This window comes from Taudactylus pleione, unplaced genomic scaffold (assembly GCF_031769625.1).
Source record: "Taudactylus pleione unplaced genomic scaffold, aTauple2 ptg000387l, whole genome shotgun sequence".
Classification (NCBI taxonomy): domain Eukaryota; kingdom Metazoa; phylum Chordata; class Amphibia; order Anura; family Myobatrachidae; genus Taudactylus; species Taudactylus pleione.
The window spans coordinates 1,393,057-1,416,211 of record NW_028284788.1 but is presented as its reverse complement, the minus strand read 5'-3'; the positions used below and the strand labels follow the sequence as shown (position 1 = coordinate 1,416,211).

The window sequence follows — 23,155 nt, the reverse complement described above, 5'->3', positions numbered from 1 at the left end:
CAGCACATCACCGCCTCCCTAGCAACAGCACTTTTCCACATCACTGACAGCAGCACATCACTATTTCACTGACAGCAGCACTTTACCACCTCACTGACAGCAGCACATCACCGCCTCACGGACAGCAGTACATCACTGACAAAAGCACTTTACCACCTCACTGACAGCATCACATCACTGCCTCACTAGCAGCAGCACTTTAGCACCACACTGACAGCAGCACATTACCACCTCACTAACAGCAGCACTTTACCACCTCACTGACAACAGAACATCACTGCCTCACTGACAGCATCACATCACCGCATCACTGACAGCAGCCCTTTACCACCTCACTTATAGCAGCACATCACCGCATCACTAACAGCAGCACTTTGCCACCTCACTGATAGCAGCACATCACCGCCTCACTGACAGCAGCACTACCACCTCACTGACAGAAGGACATCACTGCCTCACTAGCAGAAGCACTTTTCCACCTCACTGACAGCAGCACATCACCGCCTAACGGACAGCAGTACATCACTGACAAAAGCACTTTACCACCTCACTGACAGCAGCACATCACCGCCTCACTAACAGCAGCACTTTACCACCTCACTCACAGCAGCACAACACCGCATCACTGACAAAAGCACTTTACCATCTCACTGACAGCAGCACATAACTGCCTCACTGACAGCAGAAAATCACTGTCTCACAAACAGCAGCACTTTATCACCTCACTGACATCAGCACATCACCGCCTCACTAATAGCAGCAAATCACCAGCTAACTGACAGCAGCACATCACCACCTCACTGCCAGCAGCACAACACTGCCTCACTAACAGCAGCACATTACTACCTCTCTCACAGCAGCTCTTTACCACCTCACTGACAACAGAACATCACTGCCTCACTGACTGCAGGAAATCACCGCCTCCCTCACAGCACATCAGCGCCTCACTAACAGCAGCACATCAGCGCCTCACTAACAGCAGCACATCACCGCCTCACTGACAGCAGCACATCACCGCCTCACTGACAGCAGCACATCACCGCCTCACTGACAGCAGCACATCACCGCCTCACTGACAGCAGCACATCACCGCCTCACTGACAGCAGCACATCACCGCCTCACTGACAGCAGCACATCACCGCCTCACTGACAGCAGCACATTACTGCCTCACTGACAGCAGCACATCACCGCCTCACTGACAGCAGGAAATCACTGCCTCCCTCACAGCACATCAGCGCCTCACTAACAGCAGCACATCACCGCCTCACTAACAGCAGCACTTTACCACCTCACTGAGAGCAGCAAATCAGCGCCTCACAGAAAGCAGCAAATCATCGCTTCACTGACCACAACAAATCACCGCATCACTGAAAGCAGCACCTTACCACCTCACTGAGAGCAGCAAATCAGCGCCTCACTGAAAGCAGCAAATCACCGCCTCACTGACAGCAGCACTTTACAACTTCAGTGACAGCAGCACATCACCGCCTTACTGACAGCAGCATGTCACCGCCAACCTTACAGCAACATTATACTACCTCACTGACAGCAGCACATCAGCGAATCACTTCCAGCAACACATCAACACCACATTGACAGCAGCACATCACTGCCTCACTAACAGCAGCACATCGCCGCATCACTGACAGCAGCACTTTACCACCTCACTGAGAGCAGGACATCACCGCCTCACTGACAGCAGCACTTCACCGCCTCACTAACAGCAGCACTTTACCATCTCACTGACAGCAGCACATCACCGCCTCACTGACAGCAGCACTAAAGCACCTCACTGACTGCAGCAAATCACCGCCTCACTGACTGCAACAAATCACCGCCTCACTGACAGCAGCAAATCACCGCCTCACTGACAGCAGCTCCTTACCACCTCACTGACAGCAGCACATCACCGCCTCACTGACAGCAGCACATCACTGCCTCACTAGCAGCAGCACTTTACAACCTCACTGACAGCATCACATCACCGCATAACTGACAGCAGCACTTTACCACCTCACTGACAGCAGCAGAACACTGCATCACTTTACCACGTCACTGACAGCAGCACATCACCAATTCACTAACAGCAGCACTTTACCACGTCACTGACAGCAGCAAATCACCGCCTCACTGACAGCAGCACATTACAACCTCACTGATAGCAGCACTTTACCACCTCACTGACAGCAGCACTTTACCGCCTCACTGACAGCAGCAAATCACCGCCTCCCTGACAGCACATCAGTGCCTTACTGACAGCAGCACTTTTCCACCTCACTTACAGCAGCACATCACCGCCATACTGACAGCAGCACATCACCGCATTACTGACAGCAGCACTTTACCACCTCACTGACAACAGAACATCACTGCCTCACTGACAGCATCACATCAGCGCCTCACTGACAGCAGCACTTTACCACATCACTTACAGCAGCACATCACCGCATCACTAACAGCAGCACTTTACCACCTCACTGATAGCAGCACATCACCGCCTCACTGACAGCAGCACTACCACCTCACTGACAGCAGCACATCACTGTCTTACTAACAGCTGCACTTTACCACCTCACTGACAGCAGTACATCACCGCCTAACGGACAGCAGTACATCACTGACAAAAGCACTTTACCACCTCACTGACAGCAGCACATCACCGCATCACTGACAGCAGCACTTTACCACCTCACTGACAGCAGCACAACTCCACATCACTGAAAAAAGCACTTTACCATCTCACTGACAGCAGCACATAACTGCCTCACTGACAGCAGAAAATCACAGGCTCACTGACAGCAGAAAATCACTGTCTCACAAACAGCAGCACTATATCACCTCACTGACATCAGCACATCATCGCCTCACTAACAGCAGCAAATCACCAGCTTACTGACAGCAGCACATCACCGCCTCACTGCCAGCAGCACAACACTGCCTCACTAACAGCAGCACATTACTACCTCTCTCACAGCAGCACTTTACCACCTCACTGACAACAGAATATCACTGCCTCACTGACAGCAGAAAATCACCGCCTCACTGAAAGGAGCACATCACTACACTAACAGCAGCACTTTTCCTCCTCACTGACAGCAGCACATCACCGCCTCACTAACAGCAGCACTTTACCACCTCACTTACAGCAGCAGTTTACCACCTCACTGACAGCAGCACATCACCGCGTCTCTGACAGCAGCACATTACCGCCTCACTGACACCCAGCAAATCACCGCCTCCCTGAGAGCACATCAGCGCCTCACTAACAGCAGCACTTTTCCACTTCACTGACAGCAGCACATTACCGCATCCCTTACAGCAGCACATTACCGCCTCACTGACAGCAGCACATCACCGCCTCACTGACAGCAGGAAATCACCGCCTCCCTCACAGCACATCAGCGACTCACTAACAGCAGCACATCACCGCCTCAATAACAGCAGCACTTTACCACCTCACTGACAGCAGCACATCACCAGCTCACTGACAGCAGCACATCACCAGCTCACTGACAGCAGCACATCACCACCTCCCTGACAGCAGCACATCACCACCTCCCTGACAGCAGCACATCACCGCCTCACTGACAGCAGCACATTACTGCCTCACTGACAGCAGCACATCACCACCTCACTGACAGCAGGAAATCACCGCCTCCCTCACAGCACATCAGCGCCTCACTAACAGCAGCACATCACCGCCTCACTAACAGCAGCACTTTACCACCTCACTGACAGCAGCACATCACCGCCTCCCTGACAGCAGCACTAAAGCACCTCACTGACAGCAGCAAATCACCGCCTCACTGACTGCAACAAATCACCGCATTACTGAGAGCAGCACGTTACCACCTCACTGAGAGCAGCAAATCAGCGCCTCACTGAAAGCAGCAAATCACCGCCTCACTGACAGCAGCACTTTACAACTTCAGTGACAGCAGCACATCACCGCCTTACTGACAGCAGCACATCACCGCCAACCTGACAGCAACATTATACTACCTCACTGACAGCAGCACATCGGCGAATCACTTCCAGCAACACATCACTGCCTCACTTCCAGCAACACATCAACACCACATTGACAGCAGCACATCACTGCCTCACTAACAGCAGCACTTTACCACCTCACTGACAGCAGCTCTTTACCACCTCACTGACAGCAGCACTTTACCACCTCACTGACAGCAGGACATCACCGCCTCACTGACAGCAGCACTTCACCGCCTCACTGACAGCAGCAAATCACCGCCTCACTGACAGCAGCACTTTACCGCCTCTCAGACAGCAGCACATCACTGCCTCACTAACAGCAGCACATCGCCGCTCACTGACTGCAGCACTTTACCACCTCACTAACAACAGGACATCACCGCCTCACTGACAGCAGCACTTCACCGCCTCACTGACAGCAGCAAATCACCGCCTCACTGACAGCAGCTCCTTACCACCTCACTGACAGCAGCACATCACCGCCTCACTGACAGCAGCACATCACCGCATCACTGACAGCAGTACATCACTGACAAAAGCACTTTACCACCTCACTGACAGCAGCACATCACTGCCTCACTAGCAGCAGCACTTTACCACCTCTCTGACAGCAGCAAATCACCGCCTCACTAACAGCAGCACTTTACAACCTCACTGACAGCAGCACATCACCGCCTCACTAATAGCAGCACTTTACCACCTCACTGACAGCAGCAGAATACCGCATCACTTTACCACGTCACTGACAGCAGCACGTCACCAATTCACTGACAGCAGCACTTTACCAAGTCACTGACAGCAGCACATCACTGCCTCACTGACAGCAGCAAATCACTGCCTCACTGACAGCAGCAAATCACCGCCTCACTAACAGCAGCACTTTACAACCTCAGTGACAGCAGGACATCACCGCCTTACTGACAGCAGCACTTTACCACCTCACTGACAGCAGAACATCACTGCCTCACTGTCAGCAGCATTTTACAACCTCACTGACCGCAGCACATCTCCACCACACTTCCAGCACATCACCACCACATTGACAGCAGCAAATCACTGCCTCACTAACAGCAGCACATCACCGCACTACTAACAGCAGAACTTTACCACCTCACTGACAGCAGCACATCACTGCCTCACTGACAGCAGCACATTACCGCCTCACTGACAGCAGCACATCACTGCCTCACTGACAGCAGCAAATCACCGCCTCCCTGACAGAACATCACCGCCTCACTAACAGCAGCACTTTGCAACCTTAGTGACAGCAGCACATCAGCGCCTTACTGACAGCAGCACTTTACCACTTCACTGACAGCAGAACATCACTGCCTCACTAACAGCAGCAATTTACCACCACACTGACAGCAGCACATCACCGCCTCACTGACAGCAGCACATCACTGTCTCACTAACAGCAACACTTTACCACCTCACTGACAGCAGCACATCACCGCATTACTGACAGCAGCACATTACCACCTCACTGACAGCAGCACTTTACCACCTCACTGACAGCAGCACTTTACCACCTCACTGACAGCAGCACTTAACCGCCTCACTGACAGCAGCAAATCACCGCCTCCCTGACAGCACATCAGTGCCTTACTGACAGCAGCACTTTTCCACCTCACTTACAGCAGAACATCACCGCCATACTGACAGCAGCACATCACCGCATTACTGACAGCAGCACTTTACCACCTCACTTACAGCAGCACATCACCGCATCACTCACAGCAGCACTTTACCACCTCACTGATAGCAGCACATCACCGCCTCACTGACAGCAGCACTACCACCTCACTGACAGCAGCACATCACTGTCTTACTAACAGCTGCACTTTACCACCTCACTGACAGCAGTACATCACCGCCTAACGGACAGCAGTACATCACTGACAAAAGCACTTTACCACCTCACTGACAGCAGCACATCACCGCATCACTGACAGCAGCACTTTACCACCTCACTGACAGCAGCACAACTCCACATCACTGAAAAAAGCACTTTACCATCTCACTGACAGCAGCACATAACTGCCTCACTGACAGCAGAAAATCACAGGCTCACTGACAGCAGAAAATCACTGTCTCACAAACAGCAGCACTATATCACCTCACTGACATCAGCACATCATCGCCTCACTAATAGCAGCAAATCACCAGCTTACTGACAGCAGCACATCACCGCCTCACTGCCAGCAGCACAACACTGCCTCACTAACAGCAGCACATTACTACCTCTCTCACAGCAGCACTTTACCACCTCACTGACAACAGAATATCACTGCCTCACTGACAGCAGAAAATCACTGCCTCACTGAAAGCAGCACATCACTACACTAACAGCAGCACTTTTCCTCCTCACTGACAGCAGCACATCACCGCCTCACTAACAGCAGCACTTTACCACCTCACTTACAGCAGCAGTTTACCACCTCACTGACAGCAGCACATCACCGCGTCTCTGACAGCAGCACATTACCGCCTCACTGACACCCAGCAAATCACCGCCTCCCTGAGAGCACATCAGCGCCTCACTAACAGCAGCACTTTTCCACTTCACTGACAGCAGCACATTACCGCATCCCTTACAGCAGCACATTACCGCCTCACTGACAGCAGCACATCACCGCCTCACTGACAGCAGCACATCACCGCCTCACTGACAGCAGGAAATCACCGCCTCCCTCACAGCACATCAGCGACTCACTAACAGCAGCACATCACCACCTCCCTGACAGCAGCACATCACCACCTCCCTGACAGCAGCACATCACCGCCTCACTGACAGCAGCACATTACTGCCTCACTGACAGCAGCACATCACCACCTCACTGACAGCAGGAAATCACCGCCTCCCTCACAACACATCAGCGCCTCACTAACAGCAGCACATCACCGCCTCACTAACAGCAGCACTTTACCACCTCACTGACAGCAGCACATCACCGCCTCCCTGACAGCAGCACTAAAGCACCTCACTGACAGCAGCAAATCACCGCCTCACTGACTGCAACAAATCACCGCATTACTGAGAGCAGCACGTTACCACCTCACTGAGAGCAGCAAATCAGCGCCTCACTGAAAGCAGCAAATCACCGCCTCACTGACAGCAGCACTTTACAACTTCAGTGACAGCAGCACATCACCGCCTTACTGACAGCAGCACATCACCGCCAACCTGACAGCAACATTATACTACCTCACTGACAGCAGCACATCGGCGAATCACTTCCAGCAACACATCACTGCCTCACTTCCAGCAACACATCAACACCACATTGACAGCAGCACATCACTGCCTCACTAACAGCAGCACTTTACCACCTCACTGACAGCAGCTCTTTACCACCTCACTGACAGCAGCACTTTACCACCTCACTGACAGCAGGACATCACCGCCTCACTGACAGCAGCACTTCACCGCCTCACTGACAGCAGCAAATCACCGCCTCACTGACAGCAGCCCTTTACCACCTCACTGACAGCAGCACTTTACCGCCTCACAGACAGCAGCACATCACTGCCTCACTAACAGCAGCACATCGCCGCTCACTGACTGCAGCACTTTACCACCTCACTAACAACAGGACATCACCGCCTAACTGACAGCAGCACTTCACCGCCTCACTGACAGCAGCAAATCACCGCCTCACTGACAGCAGCTCCTTACCACCTCACTGACAGCAGCACATCACCGCCTCACTGACAGCAGCACATCACCGCATCACTGACAGCAGTACATCACTGACAAAAGCACTTTACCACCTCACTGACAGCAGCACATCACTGCCTCACTAGCAGCAGCACTTTACCACCTCTCTGACAGCAGCAAATCACCGCCTCACTAACAGCAGCACTTTACAACCTCACTGACAGCAGCACATCACCGCCTCACTAACAGCAGCAATTTACCACCTCACTGACAGCAGCAAATACCGCATCACATTACCACGTCACTGACAGCAGCACGTCACCAATTCACTGACAGCAGCACTTTACCAAGTCACTGACAGCAGCACATCACTGCCTCACTGACAGCAGCAAATCACTGCCTCACTGACAGCAGCAAATCACCGCCTCACTAACAGCAGCACTTTACAACCTCAGTGACAGCAGGACATCACCGCCTTACTGACAGCAGCACTTTACCACCTCACTGACAGCAGAACATCACTGCCTCACTGTCAGCAGCATTTTACAACCTCACTGACCGCAGCACATCTCCACCACACTTCCAGCACATCACCACCACATTGACAGCAGCAAATCACTGCCTCACTAACAGCAGCACATCACCGCACTACTAACAGCAGAACTTTACCACCTCACTGACAGCAGCACATCACTGCCTCACTGACAGCAGCACATTACCGCCTCACTGACAGCAGCACATCACTGCCTCACTGACAGCAGCAAATCACCGCCTCCCTGACAGAACATCACCGCCTCTCTAACAGCAGCACTTTGCAACCTTAGTGACAGCAGCACATCAGCGCCTTACTGACAGCAGCACTTTACCACTTCACTGACAGCAGAACATCACTGCCTCACTAACAGCAGCAATTTACCACCACACTGACAGCAGCACATCACCGCCTCACTGACAGCAGCATTTTACAATCTCAGTGACAGCAGCACTTTACCACCTCACTGACAGCAGCACTGCACCGCCTCACTGACAGCAGCAAATCACCACCTCCCTGACAGCACATCAGTGCCTTACTGACAGCAGCACTTTTCCACCTCACTGACAGCAGCACATCACCGCCATACTGACAGCAGCACATCACCGCCTTACTGACAGCAGCACTTTACCACCTCACTGACAACAGAACATCACCGCCTCACTGACAGCATCACATCACCGCCTCACTGACAGCAGCACATCACCGCATCACTAACAGCAGCACTTTACCACCTCACTGATAGCAGCACATCACCGCCTCACTGACAGCAGCACTACCACCTCACTTACAGAAGGACATCACTGCCTCACTAGCAGCAGCACTTTTTCACCTCACTGACAGCAGCACATCACTGTCTTACTAACAGCTGCACTTTACCACCTCACTGACAGCAGCACATCACCGCCTAACGGACAGCAGTACATCACTGACAAAAGCACTTTACCACCTCACTGACAGCAGAACATCACTGCCTCACTAACAGCAGCACTTTACCACCTCACTTACAGCAGCAGTTTACCACCTCACTGACAGCAGCACATCACCGCGTCTGACAGCAGCACATTACCGCCTCACTGACACCCAGCAAATCACCGCCTCCCTGAGAGCACATCAGCGCCTCACTAACAGCAGCACTTTTCCACTTCACTGACAGCAGCACATTACCGCATCCCTTACAGCAGCACATTACCGCCTCACTGACAGCAGCACATCACCGCCTCACTGACAGCAGCACATCACCGCCTCACTGACAGCAGGAAATCACCGCCTCCCTCACAGCACATCAGCGACTCACTAACAGCAGCACATCACCACCTCCCTGACAGCAGCACATCACCACCTCCCTGACAGCAGCACATCACCGCCTCACTGACAGCAGCACATTACTGCCTCACTGACAGCAGCACATCACCACCTCACTGACAGCAGGAAATCACCGCCTCCCTCACAGCACATCAGCGCCTCACTAACAGCAGCACATCACCGCCTCACTAACAGCAGCACTTTACCACCTCACTGACAGCAGCACATCACCGCCTCCCTGACAGCAGCACTAAAGCACCTCACTGACAGCAGCAAATCACCGCCTCACTGACTGCAACAAATCACCGCATTACTGAGAGCAGCACGTTACCACCTCACTGAGAGCAGCAAATCAGCGCCTCACTGAAAGCAGCAAATCACCGCCTCACTGACAGCAGCACTTTACAACTTCAGTGACAGCAGCACATCACCGCCTTACTGACAGCAGCACATCACCGCCAACCTGACAGCAACATTATACTACCTCACTGACAGCAGCACATCGGCGAATCACTTCCAGCAACACATCACTGCCTCACTTCCAGCAACACATCAACACCACATTGACAGCAGCACATCACTGCCTCACTAACAGCAGCACTTTACCACCTCACTGACAGCAGCTCTTTACCACCTCACTGACAGCAGCACTTTACCACCTCACTGACAGCAGGACATCACCGCCTCACTGACAGCAGTACATCACTGACAAAAGCACTTTACCACCTCAATGACAGTAGCACATCAGTGCCTCACTGACAGCAGCACATTACAAACTCTCTGACAGCAGCACTTTACCACCTCACTTACAACAGAACATCACTGCCTCATTGACAGCAGCACATCACCGCCTCACTGACAGCAGCACTTTACCACCTCACTTACAGCAGCACATCACCGCATCACTAACAGCAGCACTACCACCTCACTAACAGCAGCACTACCACCTCACTGATAGCAGCACTACCGCCTCACTGACAGCAGCACTTTACCAACTCACTTACAGCAGCAAATCACCGCCTCACTGACAGCAGCAAATCACCGCCTCACTGACAGCAGCAAATCACCGCCTCACTGATAGCAGCAAATCACCGCCTCACTGATAGCAGCAAATCACCGCCTCACTGACAGCAGCACTGTACAACCTCAGTGACAGCAGCACATCACCGCCTCACTTCCAGCAACACATCACCATCACCTTGACAGCATCACATAACCGCCTCACGAACAGCAGCACATCACCGCATCACTGACAGCAGAACTTTACCACCTCACTGACATCAGCACATCACCGCGTCACTGACAGCAGCACTTTACCACCTCACTTACAGCAGCACTACCACCTCACTGACAGAAGCACATCACTGCCTCACTAGCAGCAGCACTTTTCCACCTCACTGACAGCAGCACATCACTGTCTTACTAACAGCTGCACTTTACCACCTCACTGACAGCAGCACATCACCGCCTAACGGACAGCAGTACATCACTGACAAAAGCACTTTACCACCTCACTGACAGCAGCACATCACTGCCTCACTAGCAGCAGCACTTTACAACCTCACTGACAGCAGCACATCACCGCATAACTGACAGCAGCACTTTACCACCTCACTGACAGCAGCAGAACACCGCATCACTTTACCACGTCACTGACAGCAGCACATCACCGCCTCACTAACAGCAGCACATCACCGCCTCACTGACAGCAGCACATCACCGCCTCACTGACAGCAGCACATCACCGCCTCACTGACAGCAGCACATCACCGCCTCACTGACAGCAGCACATCACCGCCTCACTGACAGCAGCAAATCACCGCCTCACTGACAGCAGCAAATCACCGCTTCACTGACAGTAGCACATCACCGCCTTACTGACAGCAGTACATCACTGACAAAAGCACTTTACAATCTCACTGACAGCAGCACATAACCGCCTCACTAACAGTAGCACATCACTGTCTCACAAACAGCAGCACTTTATCACCTCACTGATATCAGCACATCACCACCTCACTAATAGCAGCAAATCACCACCTAACTGACAGCAGCAAATCACGACCTCACTGATAGCAGCACATCACCGTCTCACTGCCAGCAGCAAAACACTGCCTCACTGACAGCAGCGCATTACAAACTCTCTCTCACAGCAGCACTTTACCACCTCACTGATAACAGAACATCACTGCCTCACTGACAGCATCACATCACCGCCTCACTGACAGCAGCACTTTACCACCTCACTTACAGCAGCACATCACCGCATCACTAACAGCAGCACTTTACCACCTCACTGATAGCAGCACATCACCGCCTCACTGACAGCAGCACTACCACCTCACTTACAGAAGGACATCACTGCCTCACTAGCAGCAGCACTTTACCACCTCACTGACAGCAGCACATCACCGCCTAACGGACAGCAGTACATCACTGACAAAAGCACTTTACCACCTCACTGACACCAGCACATCACTGCCTCACTAGCAGCAGCACTTTACCACCTCACTGACAGCAGCACATCACCGCATCACTGACAGCAGCACTTTACCACCTCACTGACAGCAGCACAACACCACATCACTGAAAAAAGCACTTTACCATCTCACTTACAGCAGCACATAACTGCCTCACTGACAGCAGAAAATCACAGGCTCACTGACAGCAGAAAATCACTGTCTCACAAACAGCAGCACTTTATCACCTCACTGACATCAGCACATCACCGCCTCACTAATAGCAGCAAATCACCAGCTAACTGACAGCAGCAAATTGCCGCCTCACTGACACCCAGCAAATCACCGCCTCCCTGAGAGCACATCAGCGCCTCACTAACAGCTGCACTTTTCCACCTCACTGACAGCAGCACATCACCGCATCCCTTACAGAAGCACTTTACCACCTCACCGACCGCAGCACATCACCCCCTCACTGACAGCAGCACTTCACCGACTCACTGACAGCAGCAAATCACCGCCTCACTAACAGAAGCACATCACCGCCTCACTGACAGCATCACATCACTGCCTCACTGACAGCATCACATCACTGCCTCACTGACAGCAGCACATCACCCCCTCACTGACAGCAGCACATCACCCCCTCACTGACAGCAGCAAATCACCACCTCACTGACAGCAGCAAATCACCACCTCACTGACAGCAGTACAATACCGCATCACTGACAGCAGCAGTTTACCACCTCACTGACAGCAGCACATCACCGCCTCACTGACAGCAGCACTACCACCTCACTGACAGCAGCACATCACCGCCTCCCTAGCAACAGCACTTTTCCACATCACTGACAGCAGCACATCACTATTTCACTGACAGCAGCACTTTACCACCTCACTGACAGCAGCACATCACCGCCTCACGGACAGCAGTACATCACTGACAAAAGCACTTTACCACCTCACTGACAGCATCACATCACTGCCTCACTAGCAGCAGCACTTTAGCACCACACTGACAGCAGCACATTACCACCTCACTAACAGCAGCACTTTACCACCTCACTGACAACAGAACATCACTGCCTCACTGACAGCATCACATCACCGCATCACTGACAGCAGCCCTTTACCACCTCACTTATAGCAGCACATCACCGCATCACTAACAGCAGCACTTTGCCACCTCACTGATAGCAGCACATCACCGCCTCACTGACAGCAGCACTACCACCTCACTGACAGAAGGACATCACTGCCTCACTAGCAGAAGCACTTTTCCACCTCACTGACAGCAGCACATCACCGCCTAACGGACAGCAGTACATCACTGACAAAAGCACTTTACCACCTCACTGACAGCAGCACATCACCGCCTCACTAACAGCAGCACTTTACCACCTCACTCACAGCAGCACAACACCGCATCACTGACAAAAGCACTTTACCATCTCACTGACAGCAGCACATAACTGCCTCACTGACAGCAGAAAATCACTGTCTCACAAACAGCAGCACTTTATCACCTCACTGACATCAGCACATCACCGCCTCACTAATAGCAGCAAATCACCAGCTAACTGACAGCAGCACATCACCACCTCACTGCCAGCAGCACAACACTGCCTCACTAACAGCAGCACATTACTACCTCTCTCACAGCAGCTCTTTACCACCTCACTGACAACAGAACATCACTGCCTCACTGACTGCAGGAAATCACCGCCTCCCTCACAGCACATCAGCGCCTCACTAACAGCAGCACATCAGCGCCTCACTAACAGCAGCACATCACCGCCTCACTGACAGCAGCACATCACCGCCTCACTGACAGCAGCACATCACCGCCTCACTGACAGCAGCACATCACCGCCTCACTGACAGCAGCACATCACCGCCTCACTGACAGCAGCACATCACCGCCTCACTGACAGCAGCACATCACCGCCTCACTGACAGCAGCACATCACCGCCTCACTGACAGCAGCACATCACCGCCTCACTGACAGCAGCACATTACTGCCTCACTGACAGCAGCACATCACCGCCTCACTGACAGCAGGAAATCACTGCCTCCCTCACAGCACATCAGCGCCTCACTAACAGCAGCACATCACCGCCTCACTAACAGCAGCACTTTACCACCTCACTGAGAGCAGCAAATCAGCGCCTCACAGAAAGCAGCAAATCATCGCTTCACTGACCACAACAAATCACCGCATCACTGAAAGCAGCACCTTACCACCTCACTGAGAGCAGCAAATCAGCGCCTCACTGAAAGCAGCAAATCACCGCCTCACTGACAGCAGCACTTTACAACTTCAGTGACAGCAGCACATCACCGCCTTACTGACAGCAGCATGTCACCGCCAACCTTACAGCAACATTATACTACCTCACTGACAGCAGCACATCAGCGAATCACTTCCAGCAACACATCAACACCACATTGACAGCAGCACATCACTGCCTCACTAACAGCAGCACATCGCCGCATCACTGACAGCAGCACTTTACCACCTCACTGAGAGCAGGACATCACCGCCTCACTGACAGCAGCACTTCACCGCCTCACTAACAGCAGCACTTTACCATCTCACTGACAGCAGCACATCACCGCCTCACTGACAGCAGCACTAAAGCACCTCACTGACTGCAGCAAATCACCGCCTCACTGACTGCAACAAATCACCGCCTCACTGACAGCAGCAAATCACCGCCTCACTGACAGCAGCTCCTTACCACCTCACTGACAGCAGCACATCACCGCCTCACTGACAGCAGCACATCACTGCCTCACTAGCAGCAGCACTTTACAACCTCACTGACAGCATCACATCACCGCATAACTGACAGCAGCACTTTACCACCTCACTGACAGCAGCAGAACACTGCATCACTTTACCACGTCACTGACAGCAGCACATCACCAATTCACTAACAGCAGCACTTTACCACGTCACTGACAGCAGCAAATCACCGCCTCACTGACAGCAGCACATTACAACCTCACTGATAGCAGCACTTTACCACCTCACTGACAGCAGCACTTTACCGCCTCACTGACAGCAGCAAATCACCGCCTCCCTGACAGCACATCAGTGCCTTACTGACAGCAGCACTTTTCCACCTCACTTACAGCAGCACATCACCGCCATACTGACAGCAGCACATCACCGCATTACTGACAGCAGCACTTTACCACCTCACTGACAACAGAACATCACTGCCTCACTGACAGCATCACATCAGCGCCTCACTGACAGCAGCACTTTACCACATCACTTACAGCAGCACATCACCGCATCACTAACAGCAGCACTTTACCACCTCACTGATAGCAGCACATCACCGCCTCACTGACAGCAGCACTACCACCTCACTGACAGCAGCACATCACTGTCTTACTAACAGCTGCACTTTACCACCTCACTGACAGCAGTACATCACCGCCTAACGGACAGCAGTACATCACTGACAAAAGCACTTTACCACCTCACTGACAGCAGCACATCACCGCATCACTGACAGCAGCACTTTACCACCTCACTGACAGCAGCACAACTCCACATCACTGAAAAAAGCACTTTACCATCTCACTGACAGCAGCACATAACTGCCTCACTGACAGCAGAAAATCACAGGCTCACTGACAGCAGAAAATCACTGTCTCACAAACAGCAGCACTATATCACCTCACTGACATCAGCACATCATCGCCTCACTAACAGCAGCAAATCACCAGCTTACTGACAGCAGCACATCACCGCCTCACTGCCAGCAGCACAACACTGCCTCACTAACAGCAGCACATTACTACCTCTCTCACAGCAGCACTTTACCACCTCACTGACAACAGAATATCACTGCCTCACTGACAGCAGAAAATCACCGCCTCACTGAAAGGAGCACATCACTACACTAACAGCAGCACTTTTCCTCCTCACTGACAGCAGCACATCACCGCCTCACTAACAGCAGCACTTTACCACCTCACTTACAGCAGCAGTTTACCACCTCACTGACAGCAGCACATCACCGCGTCTCTGACAGCAGCACATTACCGCCTCACTGACACCCAGCAAATCACCGCCTCCCTGAGAGCACATCAGCGCCTCACTAACAGCAGCACTTTTCCACTTCACTGACAGCAGCACATTACCGCATCCCTTACAGCAGCACATTACCGCCTCACTGACAGCAGCACATCACCGCCTCACTGACAGCAGGAAATCACCGCCTCCCTCACAGCACATCAGCGACTCACTAACAGCAGCACATCACCGCCTCAATAACAGCAGCACTTTACCACCTCACTGACAGCAGCACATCACCAGCTCACTGACAGCAGCACATCACCACCTCCCTGACAGCAGCACATCACCACCTCCCTGACAGCAGCACATCACCGCCTCACTGACAGCAGCACATTACTGCCTCACTGACAGCAGCACATCACCACCTCACTGACAGCAGGAAATCACCGCCTCCCTCACAGCACATCACCGCCTCACTAACAGCAGCACATCACCGCCTCACTAACAGCAGCACTTTACCACCTCACTGACAGCAGCACATCACCGCCTCCCTGACAGCAGCACTAAAGCACCTCACTGACAGCAGCAAATCACCGCCTCACTGACTGCAACAAATCACCGCATTACTGAGAGCAGCACGTTACCACCTCACTGAGAGCAGCAAATCAGCGCCTCACTGAAAGCAGCAAATCACCGCCTCACTGACAGCAGCACTTTACAACTTCAGTGACAGCAGCACATCACCGCCTTACTGACAGCAGCACATCACCGCCAACCTGACAGCAACATTATACTACCTCACTGACAGCAGCACATCGGCGAATCACTTCCAGCAACACATCACTGCCTCACTTCCAGCAACACATCAACACCACATTGACAGCAGCACATCACTGCCTCACTAACAGCAGCACTTTACCACCTCACTGACAGCAGCTCTTTACCACCTCACTGACAGCAGCACTTTACCACCTCACTGACAGCAGGACATCACCGCCTCACTGACAGCAGCACTTCACCGCCTCACTGACAGCAGCAAATCACCGCCTCACTGACAGCAGCACTTTACCGCCTCTCAGACAGCAGCACATCACTGCCTCACTAACAGCAGCACATCGCCGCTCACTGACTGCAGCACTTTACCACCTCACTAACAACAGGACATCACCGCCTCACTGACAGCAGCACTTCACCGCCTCACTGACAGCAGCAAATCACCGCCTCACTGACAGCAGCTCCTTACCACCTCACTGACAGCAGCACATCACCGCCTCACTGACAGCAGCACATCACCGCATCACTGACAGCAGTACATCACTGACAAAAGCACTTTACCACCTCACTGACAGCAGCACATCACTGCCTCACTAGCAGCAGCACTTTACCACCTCTCTGACAGCAGCAAATCACCGCCTCACTAACAGCAGCACTTTACAACCTCACTGACAGCAGCACATCACCGCCTCACTAATAGCAGCACTTTACCACCTCACTGACAGCAGCAGAATACCGCATCACTTTACCACGTCACTGACAGCAGCACGTCACCAATTCACTGACAGCAGCACTTTACCAAGTCACTGACAGCAGCACATCACTGCCTCACTGACAGCAGCAAATCACTGCCTCACTGACAGCAGCAAATCACCGCCTCACTAACAGCAGCACTTTACAACCTCAGTGACAGCAGGACATCACCGCCTTACTGACAGCAGCACTTTACCACCTCACTGACAGCAGAACATCACTGCCTCACTGTCAGCAGCATTTTACAACCTCACTGACCGCAGCACATCTCCACCACACTTCCAGCACATCACCACCACATTGACAGCAGCAAATCACTGCCTCACTAACAGCAGCACATCACCGCACTACTAACAGCAGAACTTTACCACCTCACTGACAGCAGCACATCACTGCCTCACTGACAGCAGCACATTACCGCCTCACTGACAGCAGCACATCACTGCCTCACTGACAGCAGCAAATCACCGCCTCCCTGACAGAACATCACCGCCTCACTAACAGCAGCACTTTGCAACCTTAGTGACAGCAGCACATCAGCGCCTTACTGACAGCAGCACTTTACCACTTCACTGACAGCAGAACATCACTGCCTCACTAACAGCAGCAATTTACCACCACACTGACAGCAGCACATCACCGCCTCACTGACAGCAGCACATCACTGTCTCACTAACAGCAACACTTTACCACCTCACTGACAGCAGCACATCACCGCATTACTGACAGCAGCACATTACCACCTCACTGACAGCAGCACTTTACCACCTCACTGACAGCAGCACTTTACCACCTCACTGACAGCAGCACTTAACCGCCTCACTGACAGCAGCAAATCACCGCCTCCCTGACAGCACATCAGTGCCTTACTGACAGCAGCACTTTTCCACCTCACTTACAGCAGAACATCACCGCCATACTGACAGCAGCACATCACCGCATTACTGACAGCAGCACTTTACCACCTCACTTACAGCAGCACATCACCGCATCACTCACAGCAGCACTTTACCACCTCACTGATCGCAGCACATCACCGCCTCACTGACAGCAGCACTACCACCTCACTGACAGCAGCACATCACTGTCTTACTAACAGCTGCACTTTACCACCTCACTGACAGCAGTACATCACCGCCTAACGGACAGCAGTACATCACTGACAAAAGCACTTTACCACCTCACTGACAGCAGCACATCACCGCATCACTGACAGCAGCACTTTACCACCTCACTGACAGCAGCACAACTCCACATCACTGAAAAAAGCACTTTACCATCTCACTGACAGCAGCACATAACTGCCTCACTGACAGCAGAAAATCACAGGCTCACTGACAGCAGAAAATCACTGTCTCACAAACAGCAGCACTATATCACCTCACTGACATCAGCACATCATCGCCTCACTAATAGCAGCAAATCACCAGCTTACTGACAGCAGCACATCACCGCCTCACTGCCAGCAGCACAACACTGCCTCACTAACAGCAGCACATTACTACCTCTCTCACAGCAGCACTTTACCACCTCACTGACAACAGAATATCACTGCCTCACTGACAGCAGAAAATCACTGCCTCACTGAAAGCAGCACATCACTACACTAACAGCAGCACTTTTCCTCCTCACTGACAGCAGCACATCACCGCCTCACTAACAGCAGCACTTTACCACCTCACTTACAGCAGCAGTTTACCACCTCACTGACAGCAGCACATCACCGCGTCTCTGACAGCAGCACATTACCGCCTCACTGACACCCAGCAAATCACCGCCTCCCTGAGAGCACATCAGCGCCTCACTAACAGCAGCACTTTTCCACTTCACTGACAGCAGCACATTACCGCATCCCTTACAGCAGCACATTACCGCCTCACTGACAGCAGCACATCACCGCCTCACTGACAGCAGCACATCACCGCCTCACTGACAGCAGGAAATCACCTCCTCCCTCACAGCACATCAGCGACTCACTAACAGCAGCACATCACCACCTCCCTGACAGCAGCACATCACCACCTCCCTGACAGCAGCACATCACCGCCTCACTGACAGCAGCACATTACTGCCTCACTGACAGCAGCACATCACCACCTCACTGACAGCAGGAAATCACCGCCTCCCTCACAACACATCAGCGCCTCACTAACAGCAGCACATCACCGCCTCACTAACAGCAGCACTTTACCACCTCACTGACAGCAGCACATCACCGCCTCCCTGACAGCAGCACTAAAGCACCTCACTGACAGCAGCAAATCACCGCCTCACTGACTGCAACAAATCACCGCATTACTGAGAGCAGCACGTTACCACCTCACTGAGAGCAGCAAATCAGCGCCTCACTGAAAGCAGCAAATCACCGCCTCACTGACAGCAGCACTTTACAACTTCAGTGACAGCAGCACATCACCGCCTTACTGACAGCAGCACATCACCGCCAACCTGACAGCAACATTATACTACCTCACTGACAGCAGCACATCGGCGAATCACTTCCAGCAACACATCACTGCCTCACTTCCAGCAACACATCAACACCACATTGACAGCAGCACATCACTGCCTCACTAACAGCAGCACTTTACCACCTCACTGACAGCAGCTCTTTACCACCTCACTGACAGCAGCACTTTACCACCTCACTGACAGCAGGACATCACCGCCTCACTGACAGCAGCACTTCACCGCCTCACTGACAGCAGCAAATCACCGCCTCACTGACAGCAGCCCTTTACCACCTCACTGACAGCAGCACTTTACCGCCTCACAGACAGCAGCACATCACTGCCTCACTAACAGCAGCACATCGCCGCTCACTGACTGCAGCACTTTACCACCTCACTAACAACAGGACATCACCGCCTAACTGACAGCAGCACTTCACCGCCTCACTGACAGCAGCAAATCACCGCCTCACTGACAGCAGCTCCTTACCACCTCACTGACAGCAGCACATCACCGCCTCACTGACAGCAGCACATCACCGCATCACTGACAGCAGTACATCACTGACAAAAGCACTTTACCACCTCACTGACAGCAGCACATCACTGCCTCACTAGCAGCAGCACTTTACCACCTCTCTGACAGCAGCAAATCACCGCCTCACTAACAGCAGCACTTTACAACCTCACTGACAGCAGCACATCACCGCCTCACTAACAGCAGCAATTTACCACCTCACTGACAGCAGCAAATACCGCATCACATTACCACGTCACTGACAGCAGCACGTCACCAATTCACTGACAGCAGCACTTTACCAAGTCACTGACAGCAGCACATCACTGCCTCACTGACAGCAGCAAATCACTGCCTCACTGACAGCAGCAAATCACCGCCTCACTAACAGCAGCACTTTACAACCTCAGTGACAGCAGGACATCACCGCCTTACTGACAGCAGCACTTTACCACCTCACTGACAGCAGAACATCACTGCCTCACTGTCAGCAGCATTTTACAACCTCACTGACCGCAGCACATCTCCACCACACTTCCAGCACATCACCACCACATTGACAGCAGCAAATCACTGCCTCACTAACAGCAGCACATCACCGCACTACTAACAGCAGAACTTTACCACCTCACTGACAGCAGCACATCACTGCCTCACTGACAGCAGCACATTACCGCCTCACTGACAGCAGCACATCACTGCCTCACTGACAGCAGCAAATCACCGCCTCCCTGACAGAACATCACCGCCTCTCTAACAGCAGCACTTTGCAACCTTAGTGACAGCAGCACATCAGCGCCTTACTGACAGCAGCACTTTACCACTTCACTGACAGCAGAACATCACTGCCTCACTAACAGCAGCAATTTACCACCACACTGACAGCAGCACATCACCGCCTCACTGACAGCAGCATTTTACAATCTCAGTGACAGCAGCACTTTACCACCTCACTGACAGCAGCACTGCACCGCCTCACTGACAGCAGCAAATCACCACCTCCCTGACAGCACATCAGTGCCTTACTGACAGCAGCACTTTTCCACCTCACTGACAGCAGCACATCACCGCCATACTGACAGCAGCACATCACCGCCTTACTGACAGCAGCACTTTACCACCTCACTGACAACAGAACATCACCGCCTCACTGACAGCATCACATCACCGCCTCACTGACAGCAGCACATCACCGCATCACTAACAGCAGCACTTTACCACCTCACTGATAGCAGCACATCACCGCCTCACTGACAGCAGCACTACCACCTCACTTACAGAAGGACATCACTGCCTCACTAGCAGCAGCACTTTTTCACCTCACTGACAGCAGCACATCACTGTCTTACTAACAGCTGCACTTTACCACCTCACTGACAGCAGCACATCACCGCCTAACGGACAGCAGTACATCACTGACAAAAGCACTTTACCACCTCACTGACAGCAGAACATCACTGCCTCACTAACAGCAGCACTTTACCACCTCACTTACAGCAGCAGTTTACCACCTCACTGACAGCAGCACATCACCGCGTCTGACAGCAGCACATTACCGCCTCACTGACACCCAGCAAATCACCGCCTCCCTGAGAGCACATCAGCGCCTCACTAACAGCAGCACTTTTCCACTTCACTGACAGCAGCACATTACCGCATCCCTTACAGCAGCACATTACCGCCTCACTGACAGCAGCACATCACCGCCTCACTGACAGCAGCACATCACCGCCTCACTGACAGCAGGAAATCACCGCCTCCCTCACAGCACATCAGCGACTCACTAACAGCAGCACATCACCACCTCCCTGACAGCAGCACATCACCGCCTCACTGACAGCAGCACATTACTGCCTCACTGACAGCAGCACATCACCACCTCACTGACAGCAGGAAATCACCGCCTCCCTCACAGCACATCAGCGCCTCACTAACAGCAGCACATCACCGCCTCACTAACAGCAGCACTTTACCACCTCACTGACAGCAGCACATCACCGCCTCCCTGACAGCAGCACTAAAGCACCTCACTGACAGCAGCAAATCACCGCCTCACTGACTGCAACAAATCACCGCATTACTGAGAGCAGCACGTTACCACCTCACTGAGAGCAGCAAATCAGCGCCTCACTGAAAGCAGCAAATCACCGCCTCACTGACAGCAGCACTTTACAACTTCAGTGACAGCAGCACATCACCGCCTTACTGACAGCAGCACATCACCGCCAACCTGACAGCAACATTATACTACCTCACTGACAGCAGCACATCGGCGAATCACTTCCAGCAACACATCACTGCCTCACTTCCAGCAACACATCAACACCACATTGACAGCAGCACATCACTGCCTCACTAACAGCAGCACTTTACCACCTCACTGACAGCAGCTCTTTACCACCTCACTGACAGCAGCACTTTACCACCTCACTGACAGCAGGACATCACCGCCTCACTGACAGCAGTACATCACTGACAAAAGCACTTTACCACCTCAATGACAGTAGCACATCAGTGCCTCACTGACAGCAGCACATTACAAACTCTCTGACAGCAGCACTTTACCACCTCACTTACAACAGAACATCACTGCCTCATTGACAGCAGCACATCACCGCCTCACTGACAGCAGCACTTTACCACCTCACTTACAGCAGCACATCACCGCATCA

General features: G+C 52.6%; 1 protein-coding gene across 5 annotated transcripts in view; it reads left to right on the top strand.

Annotated features, from left to right (window-relative positions):
• Positions 1-23,155, top strand: part of INAVA (innate immunity activator) — a 202,543-nt gene that overhangs the window by 140,350 nt on the left and 39,038 nt on the right. The window lies entirely within an intron of this gene.